General features: G+C 39.3%; 1 pseudogene across 2 annotated transcripts; it reads left to right on the top strand.

The window, feature by feature from the left end:
* Nucleotides 1-3,044: 3,044 nt before the first annotated feature.
* Nucleotides 3,045-6,407, top strand: LOC144522288 (UDP-glucuronosyltransferase 2C1 pseudogene; annotated as a pseudogene). Of its 2 annotated transcripts, none has more exons than XR_013502392.1 (2): nucleotides 3,045-3,319; nucleotides 4,594-6,407. The product of XR_013502392.1 is annotated as a UDP-glucuronosyltransferase 2C1 pseudogene, transcript variant X2 (transcript). The 2 variants fall into 2 exon arrangements; XR_013502391.1 differs by lacking the exon at nucleotides 3,045-3,319 and adding an exon at nucleotides 3,781-3,939.
* Nucleotides 6,408-11,078: the final 4,671 nt, after the last annotated feature.

The raw sequence follows: 11,078 nt of genomic DNA on the forward strand, positions 1-11,078 counted from the left end.
AGTGTGCAGGGTATTTAATTGGAACTTTCAGGCAACAGGGCCCAGCAGCACACAGGTTAATCAACCATGTAAAAAAGGGTTTGATTGTTTACCAGAAAAGTTGTTCCTTTGGTATGATTAAAGCTCCTTTCAGATAACTAGCAGCACAGTATAATGCAGTCCAACACAAACCTGTACTACCTTTGTGAAGTCAAACAGTTTCAGATGTTTTAGGCTGTCATAGAGGTGTTAAATATGTCTTAAAGTAATAAATGATTCAAACTAAGGCCTCAAAAACGTCTATATAGCTCCAAAAAGTATCGATCAGAGCATATGACCAAAAGTAAATTTTCCATAGTTCATAGTCCTTGTCCTATCTCCCCCTAGAAGTATTGGCTTCTGGCTGGTAAGTATGTATGGAAATCTTTATAGTTGTTTGGTTGTTTCACTTGGAGGGATTTTAATGGTTATGATATTTATTGTGTTGGCTTGTTGGTAACATTGGCCCATGGCCTGAACCCCTGCATCTTTGTTATCTTCACATCAAGGACCACATTTTTTGGAATTAATAGTGTCATCCTTGGTTTCTTTTGTAGTTGTGTGTGTCCTCCTATGTCCTCTTTTTTACAATGTCATAAAAGCTAACTAAACTAAAAAATAAATGCATGATGTGTGCATGTTACATTAACAGCTGTCGAAGATCATTGGCTGCCCCATCCCCTCCCTGGAAGGTCTTTACAGTTCCTGCTGCCTCAAAAAAGTCCAGAGCATAGACTACTACAAGATCCATCTCACCAGGGACACTCACTGTTTAAACTATTGCCTTGGGGAGGCGTTTCAGGACAAATAAAAAAAACGGACAAACAGACTCAGAGACGCCATGAATCTTACAGTGAATGTCTTGTATGTGTGGTATGTTTGTGTTTTTGTGTCTTTACTTTCTTTTCTTTCTTTTTTTTTTTTACAATCTTCTGTCTCTTTTTATATGTTTTTATAGTGACTTTTAGAGGCTCTTTTATATTTATTTATTCACCTGGTTTGCACCTTTGCTGGTGTTTGCACTGATAGGACTGCATCCAATTTCGTTGTAAATGTACAATGACAACAAAGACTATTCTTCTTCTTCTTCTTCTTCTTCTTCTTCTTCCTATCCTATATAGAACATTATCATATCAATTTAAATGTTTTTATGCTGATGAATACCTAACCCAATGTTTACTGATACAGTACTGTAAAGTGTGTTAACATCATTTATGTGCAATAGATTGGAGCAATACATTTTTAACCTGGGGGCCAAAATAAATCTAAGGGGTCAGTAGTTGATTAAAAGAACAAACATTAAAGCACAAGTTATGTTTATGTCTTCTAATCCTTGCTTTGGATTTGAATTACTGTGTACTGTAATTGTACATCTTCAAGTCCCTGAAAAGTATTCAGATAAAACATTCTGGGAGGATGCAACCTGTAACGAGGGGTAGAAAGGAACTTAGTTTTAATGGGTTAAAAGCCCAAAAAGGTTGTTAAACACCGGATTAGATCATGTGAAAGCAATATGTAAAATGTATGGAGCTTACTGTAAAAAAGGTGATAGCTACTAATTGAAAACCTTTATAGTGCTGTTTTTTTCCCACCCTTGCGTAATGAGTATGCTATGTATACAGTATATGTGTAATTTTAAAACCCAAGATTGTATCTAAGAAGTATGGTTCTTATGGCTCAATGCTTTTTGGAAAATTGTAATTTTAGGATGGGTGCAGCTGTGAAACAACGGACTGGTTTATATTCAAGGGGGTAAGCTTCTCCTCGGACCGCAAACCTCCTATGGCGCCATTTTGATGCTACCAAGCCATCACCTCCCGTTAGCATTCCATTGACTGCCATTCATTTTGGCGCCACTTTGACAGCGATTAACTTACATCTGAAGCGTTTAAAGACTCTATTTGTCCATTGTTTATTTCTAAAGAAACACGACAAGGTATAAAAGGCTCCATTACCTCGTACCTCACGTAATGGCTCCGTAGCAGACGTTTTTGTAAAAATAGGCTAACGATTGTGTTATAACCACGCGACTTACTGTCGCATAGTAGAGGAATAGAGGAATTACCGTATAGTACAGGAGAAGCGCGCAGGCAGTTTCGTCTCACATTAGCTGTTTAAGTGTAATTACTAATGTTAACTAGCATTTTAGTTAGCAATAATTAGCCTGTGCCTATGTTATCTCCTTACATATACCTACGCTCTCCGTCTCTGCAATATTCAGAATGATTGAGATTTCTCTTGGCACAGCTACCAGAAGACTTACACTTTCAGACAGTTTGTTCACGTCACATTTACGTCGTCTCTCTCAGTTGGAGGCTGCGCAGTAACGCTCAGCCATCACCGGGAAAAAGTGCTTCTAATGGCCTTCACTGGTCTCCGTCCAGAGCAACGGGATCTGTTGGTCCATTATATATATATATATATATATAGTATATATGTCAATGTTTATATTACTGCTCTGTTCAGGTAAACAATTATGGGCAATTAAACATTGAATACACTGACTTGACACTAGATGGCACCATAGGCGTCGATTTCGGTGGGGACGGTGGGTACGCGTACCTATCAGATTGTGTCATGAGTCATTTTGTACCCACCACTTTTTTTGAAAACCTCGAGCTCAATTTAGTTAAAAAAATAAGTAAATAAACTTCATAACACATATAATTCTTGAGCGACAGATGCCAACAAATCTACAAAAATCTCTATCCCCACCAGTGCTCGAAGTGGACCGGTACTCACCAGTACGCAGTACCGGCACTTCTACATTTTACTCTTAAAAGCGTACCTGCACTTTTTCTTGCGTACCACTACTTCTCGCATGTAGCCGGTACTCTACCACTGACAGAGAAAGCGTCAGTGTCAGAAAGATTAACCCTAGGAAATGATTATTTTTGTGTGTTTGATGCCGAACTGTTCAAACACTATACTACATGTTTGTAAAGTTTTGCAAATAAAAAAAAAAAAGAGAGAGATTAACCCTAACGTTACATAAACACATTACCCAGAGGGCACTATGTGACTTACCACATTTACCACACTTACAGTCGGCCCACCCTATCAGAAGTTCGCTTAGCCACGGACGGTAGTTCGGAAAAGCTGTCTGATGCCTGCAGCCTGACCGCAACAGATTTTTCACTGCTGAAAACCTAGAAACTAAAACGAAGTGTGTCGAGTTTGTAAGTCATTATTATTAGCCTGGCTTCAAAACAACGCGTGTGCCAGAGCCAGCGTTAATGAGGAGTCTGCAGCTACCAACCTTAACGTTACCTTAGTCAGTGACACCGACGTCAACAATAACGTGAGTAACGAAACACATGGATGGCCTGACTGTTGGTCAAGGGGCCAAATTATGTATTTTTGCTCCACGAACAGCTGGCTCGTTTTTTAAAGATAACAAACTGGGCTGAATCTCACACACACACACACACACACACACACACACACACACACACACACACACACACTCTACACTACATTAGTAAGCTACAGGACAGCGTCTTTCAAAACATGACCTGCGCGAAAGAGAGAGAAAAAAAAAGAATGCGTCATTGTACCCAGCGCTTCTGGAAATGCACTTCCGAATGCGTCTCTGTCCCCAGCACATTTCAAACCAAACGGACGCCCATGGATGGATAAATATGTTCTGCTTACAACTAAACATGAACTCCTGCTGTTGCAGTACCACGGGAAGTACATACACAAAATACAACCATTATACAACGTGGCCCCTAGCTGCAGCAGCAGTACACACCTTTACAACAGAGCAGTTCATAATACATCACATGTCAGGACATGCCAGCCAGTCATGCAACTAGGAGGTGCATTCACTTTCTTTCTGTACACCTACCATCTTATCAAATAACTAAAACTGTTGTTGAACTGGCATTTGAAGGCGGGTTATCTTGTACCTGGATTTGGGTAAGTGTTAATAAAAAGCTGTGTTATGCACACGTAAAGTAAAAACAGACATGGAGTGTGTGTTTTGTTGAAACATGGTTTGTGCAAGTCTTGGTAGTTAGGTGTACTGTATATATAAAGTTTAACAAGGTAATCTTGTAAACAGTTGTTGCAATCAACTGATGTTTTAAAATTTTATTTCATCAGTTGTTGTGTCTTTTGGCATCAAACTGTTATTTAAATGAGACCATCTGAGAAGTTTAGAGGGAAAATGTCTCTGGTGGAACTGCTCAACAACTTAGACACCTGAAACATGACAAGAGGTCCCAGCCACTGGTTTAATCTTCAAACAGTGTATTCTATTTTACAAGCATATGGTATGTTTTTGTGTTATGTGTCGATTTTTTTATCTGCAAAGTAAGAAGTAACTATTGCTGTCAAATAATGTAGGGAGTGAAAAGTGCATATATCCATCTGAAATGTAGTGGAGAAGAAGTATAAAGTAACATCAAATTACAAAGTACCTCAAAATTGTACTCAAGTACAGTATTTGAGCAAATGTACTCAGATTTTTTCCATCACTGCGTTTCATGTTATACTATGACTGTAAACACAAACATGTGCAAACCAGACAAGCAGTAGTCTCTTATTGAATTATTTTTGTGTATTTTTAAGGTCTCTGAGGGAAGTCAGTATGAAGGTGCCTCAATCGTCTCTGATCACCTTTGCTCTACTGTTGATTCAACTATCCAGTGCATCTGGGGGCAAAATCCTGGTGTTCCCATTGGATGGAAGCCATTGGGTAAACATGAAAGTACTCATAAAGGAACTGCATGCCCAAGGCCATGAGGTCACTGTAGTTTGTGCGTCCGATAGCTGGTACGTCAGCGAAAAGTCTCCTCTCTACACCTCTGTCACTGTTCCTAGCCCTGGTGGATTTGAGGAAAACTACTTTAAAGCATTTTTGTCTCGACAGCTGGAGATCCGGCTTCAGGGTAAGCATACATCCTTTTGGTCTAAAATCTGGACTCATATTCAGATGGAGCAGCTGGTTGTGAACCAGATGTCTCAGCTCCATAAGGGAATGAGTGAACTGATCATTCAGATGTTTGAAGATGAAAACCTGATGCAGTCTTTCCATGAAGCCAAATATGACGTGGTTCTGACTGACCCCGGCATCGGCGTAGGGGCAATGCTGGCACGTCGGCTCCAAGTTCCTCTTGTTTACAATGTCCGATGGACCATTCAAGGTGAAGCTCATTTCCTTATTGCCCCCTCACCTCTGTCATACATTCCTTTCACTGCAACAGAGTTGACAGATACGATGACCTTCCCTCAAAGAATAAAGAATGTTTTGAGTTATATTTTTGGTATGTACATAATGTCATACATCACAGAACCTCATTACAAACCAGTAGTTAAGAAGTACTTTGGTCCCAGTGTGGATTACTCAACATTTTTCTTGGATGCAGATATATGGCTTATGAGGAATGATTTTGTCTTTGAATTTCCACGTCCAACAATGCCAAATATAGTCTACATTGCTGGATTTCAGTGCAAGCCCCCAAAGCCACTCACTGTGGACCTGGAGGATTTTGTCCAGAGCTCTGGAGACCATGGGGTCATTATGATGACCTTAGGAACTTTAGTCAAGAAGCTTCCTCAAGATGTCACTGAGGAGATTGCTGCAGCCTTTGCCCAGCTGCCTCAGAAGGTTGTATGGAGGTATATTGGACAGAAGCCAGCCAACCTGGGCAACAACACATTATTGGTCAACTGGCTGCCACAGAACGACCTCTTAGGACATCCCAAAACTAGAGTGTTTGTCACCCACGGAGGCACAAACGGGGTTCAGGAGACAATTTACCATGGAGTTCCTGTAGTTGGACTTCCCTTATTCTTTGATCAGGCCGATAACCTCTCCAGAATCAAAGCAAAGGGAGGAGCTGTGATTGTGGATATTGCCGAGCTTGATAGACACATGTTTGCAGATGCCCTGATGACAGCTCTTTACAATTCATCTTACAGGGAAAACATGCAGAAGCTCTCAAGGCTGCACAGAGATCAGCCCCTGAAACCACTGGACCAGGCAGTGTTTTGGATAGAATATGTCATCAGACATAAAGGAGCCCGTCATCTGCAGACACAGTCTAACAAAATGTCCTGGTTTGTTTACAACTCTATTGATGTGCTCGCTGCTTTGTTGGCAGTTGCTTTGCTTGTAACATTCACCTGCATTTCAATTGTAAGGTTACTCTGGAGATTTGTTTTTGTTGGGACAAAGGTTAAACATGAATAAAATTTGTGTGGGAAATTCAAGATTTACTCAACAATTCTCTGTGTGCGATGTATGCCAGCTGTAAACTTGTCTGTCAACATGGCTATAATGCTTATATATATCCCATCACAATAAAAGCTCTATGTTCACGGTAACTTCCTCTTAACCTTCAACTGAGAGGTTACACAATAAAATACCTTAAATTTAACAACTTTATTTTGAATTCACACACTCTTTTCACATCGTAGGAAAGCACATCGCTATCGCCAGATGAGTGACAATTTAGTTTGGCAAATTTTCGCTAACCAGTGTATGATGAAGGCATGTTGGGTGGGTGAAATTAGAAAGCTAACGTTAGCGAACGAGCAGCAGTTGCTCTGCTCCCACTATAGAGAAACTCCGAGAGAACAGCTGACAGCCCGGGAGAGGCTGTCTGGTTAACACAAGTTTTTAGTTGTGACTGTCCTTCCTTTGCCGTACCTGGGGTTGCTGTGTTTTGGCTGCTGTCTGTGGATTCCTTCATGCGCGTCTCATATTATTTCGGATGTTTCCTGCGCAGGTGTTTTGGCAGCAGCTATGTAGTGTGTTGTTTGGGGTCCTTGCCGCCACAGAACAGGTCGTCATTGCGGGTTGGGCGTGTGGTTCAGCTTGGGCCGCTTTCTTTTGGCTAGGGGTGCTGCCAGGCGCTGCTTTTTCTGCTCGCGAGTTCCATTTTCACTTTCTCACAGCCTACTGCATTGAACAGTCCACCTACATTATGTCGACCAGTGTAGCGTGCGCCGTGCAAACGTAGGGTTCGGTTTGGTGGAAAAAAATTCTAAGGTTCGGCCGAAACCGAACCACGCCAAAAAGCCCAAAATTCATCCGAACCCGAACCCTGGATTCGGTGCATCCCTAATATAAAACCAAAATTATATAGACCAAATTAATATTATTTAGGTGTGGGGGGTGATTGTCAGTAAAGTCAGAGTGTGTGTGTGTGTGTGTGTGTGTGTGTGTCCTATTTAGTTGTAAAAAAAAAAAAAACATCTTACATTATAATATATACATGCCACAATCTTGATATATTGAAATAAAAACATTTTCAATCATCTATTTCATTATTACGCACCATGCTTTGTGCTAGCAAAGGTAAAGCTGAAAACATATGCTTTTATAAAAAATATATCACAGACCATAACAGACAAGGTTAAAATAATTTAGCTCTGAGTAATGTATGTTCTTAAAGCAGTATTTCTGCTGATTGTTTGGCCACTAGAGAAGAGACGGCCAAATCAAACCAGCCAACAGACATGTTAGCAGTGGTGGAAGAAGTACTCAGATCCTTTACTTAATTTAAAGTACTAATACCACACTGTAAAAATACTCTGTTACAAGTAAAAGTCCTGCAAATGTTACTTATGTAAAACGATAAGTATCATAAGGAAAATGTAGTTAAAGTATTAAAAGTAAAAGTACTCAATGCAGAAAAATCCTCACATTTTACAAACGGGAAACGATCCAACAGGTTTTTTTTTAATTGTCCAATCATTTCAGCTGGATTTGTAGACCGTTATATTGTTGGATAGTTTAATTTATAATAAACATCGTATTTTACAAATATGTTTTGTATGCAAAAATCTAAATTTGTAAAGTAACTAGTAACTAAAGCTGTCAGAATAATGTAGTGGAGTAAAAATAACAATATTTCTCTAGAGTAAAAGTAGAAAGTGGCATGAAAAGACAAGTACAAGCACTTTAAATTTGTACCTAAGTATAGTACTTGAGTAAATTACAACCCACCACTGCATGTTAGCAAACACTTGCCTTCTTCCATACAACAGACATAGAGCATGGGATTATAAAAGATGGCAAAACTCACAGCTGGCAGGAACTAAAGACGCTGCTTGCAATACCAAATTATGGAGAACAACATGGGCGAAATAAAACTAAAGATTGGAGGGTTAACAGATGGATATGTATGTTTTTCTAATCATGTGTTTTTAAAGACACTCTTCCTGTCTATGTTCTGCATAACAAGGCATATCTAATACTGAAATATAACATAATCCATTATTTTGTTCCTTCTGGATCTTGTGGGTTGCTGAAGTTCAATATATTCAGAAACAATAGCCCCTTCTTTTTTGCCATTTCCTTATAGCATATACAAAGAGAACCACGGATAAAAATGTAAGCAGACCAAGTCCGATTGCCTAAAGAGTAGACAGTTGACAGAGAATTTAGTAAGACAGAGAACCAAGATGTTCATCAACACTGATGCTCTTACTCTACAAATACATTTCTGACATCTTGCCTAACCAAAAGAAACAAAAGATAATTTTCTCACCTGAGAACAAACTGAGTTCTGATGAGTATCTTGTTTTGTTGGTTGGCGTACACCACTTCAGATAAGTTTTGTCAACAGAAACAAATGTGCCTGGCCAGTATGTCTTTGCACAGATAAAGTATTGGCCATTAAGGAAAAGGAGAACCACCCAAATAAAAGGAGGGATAAAGCTGGACAAACTTGGAGACTTGCATTTATAGATTATCACCATTAGCAGAAAAGATATGATGGCAGGAATTACGAAAAATGCAGCCATAAACACGGCATTCCATTGTGGATCGCAAGGGCAGGCAAATTCCCCCTCCACTGTATACCCTCTCTACAAGAGCCAGGCGGAAGGAAAAAAACACATTTGACAACAGGGCTGTGTTCAAAGTAATCCTTGAGTCTTAACTTCAGTTGTTGGTTTGCTTCCATAATGAATTCTACACACAAAAAGAGAAGTGCAGATGTAAAGTGAGAGAAAACATCTATGAGGAAAATATAAAGATGCCTTAATGTCTTTTTGAGGAAGGCTTTTCTTGGTTTGATTTCTTTGTTCATATGTTCACCTATTTAATAGCCTATAACTCACACTGACCATTTCAAGATATGTTGAATTTTCTTTGTCATGAATATTTAAATCATGATAAGCCCAAACACACCTTCAGTGTTTCTTATAAAGTAATTTTAATTATTATTGGATTTTGCATACACCAAAACAGTGATTGAACTAGTTATATTTTATATTTATTCATTTCTATTCATTGTTACAAAATATAAAGTAGATTTAGATTTTTTTTAAATTAAACAATAACACATACCCAATGCTTAATTTTACCTTTATAATAAAATAATAAATTAAGAGTTTAGGAAAAAATCCAGACTTATAATTGACGTAATGGAGCCTTTTATACATTGTCGTGTTTCTTTAGAAATAAACAATGGACAAATAGAGTCTTTAAATGCTTCAGATGTAAAGTTATTCGCTGTCAAAGTGACGTCAAAATGAATGGCAGTCAATGGAATGCTAACAGGAGGTGATGGCTTGGTAGCATCAAAATGGCGCCATAGGAGCTACGTGTTCCGAGCGTTCTCTTAATACATCCATGGGTCCGAGAAGAAGCTTACCCAAGGGGGTAAGCGTCTCCTCACAACCCGAACCTCCTATGGCGCCATTTTGATGCTAATAAGCACTCACCCCCCGTTAGCATTCCATTGACTGCCATTCATTTTGATGTCACTTTGACAGCGAATAACTTTACATCTGAAGCGTTTTAAAGACTTTATTTGTCCATTGTTTATTTCTAAAGAAACACGACAATGTATAAAAGGCTCAATTACCTTGTACCTCACGTTATGTCTCCGTAGCAGACGTTTTTGTAAAAATAGGCAACGATTGTGTCATAACCATGCAACTTACTGTCGCATAGTAGAGGAATTATAGTACAGGAGAAGCTCGCAGGCAGTTTCGACTTACATTAGCTGTTTAAGTGTAATTACTAATGTTAACTAGCATTTTAGTTAGCAATAATTAGCCTGTGTCCATGTTATCTCCTTACATATACCTAAGCTCTCCGTCTCTGCAACATTCGGAATGATTGAGATTTCTCTTGGCACAGCTACCAGAAGACTTACAACTTTCAGACACGTTGCTCACGTCACATTTACGTCGTCTCTCTCAGTTGGAGGCTACGCAGTAACGCTCAGCCATCACCGGAAAAGTGCTTCTAATGGCCTTCACTGGTCTCCGTCCAGAGCAGCGGGATCTGTTGGTCCATTCTTATACACTGTCTATGAGCTTACCCCTTTGCTAGTTCAGAGCTAAGGTGGGGCTACAGATTAGGTGTCCCTAGAACCCACGTATCTAACAGTAGTTCCGTATTACATTAGTTCCGCATTACATTATTTAATTTGCACGCAAGTTTTATTTATTTATTTTATTTAGTGACGCGTCGACGCAAATTATTTGTGTCGACGCATTTACGTAATCGATGACGTCCCAGCCCTAGTTCGTATTATTATTTTTTACATAGAACTGACAATTGAATGACTTATCAATTATTTCAATTACCTTGGGTCTGACTGGAAAAGTTTCTAAAGTTAGACATGACTTACTTAAAGGGTAACTACTGTTTTTTTTAACCTGGACCCTATTTTCCTGACTGATGGGTACAACAATCTTTGACGTTGGTCCAGTATTAAGAAAGATGGCTACAGTCGGCAGGAGCGAAACAAGCTACAATGTAAGTTAATAGGGCAATTGTCTAGCTTGAATTTACCTTCACAGGCTCAGATTAATATTCTAAGTGTCTGACAACATGCATATTGTCACCCTGACAACTAACAACAATCGCCATTTTGTTTTGTACCAATCAAATGACCACTGGAAACAGTCCAATGGCCTTTCTATCCATTTTATTTCTATGGTTACTATGTTGTAGTGTGAGGCTGCCATTACCCTATATTAGGCTAGTTCAAAGAGAAATAGGATTAAAAGTCTACTTTAAGGCCCAAGTGCCATTGAGGTCAGGGCTTAGTCAGCCTGAGAGAATGCTTGACCCATGGCACAGTTTC

This window comes from Sander vitreus, chromosome 8 (assembly GCF_031162955.1).
Source record: "Sander vitreus isolate 19-12246 chromosome 8, sanVit1, whole genome shotgun sequence".
NCBI classification, from domain to species: domain Eukaryota; kingdom Metazoa; phylum Chordata; class Actinopteri; order Perciformes; family Percidae; genus Sander; species Sander vitreus.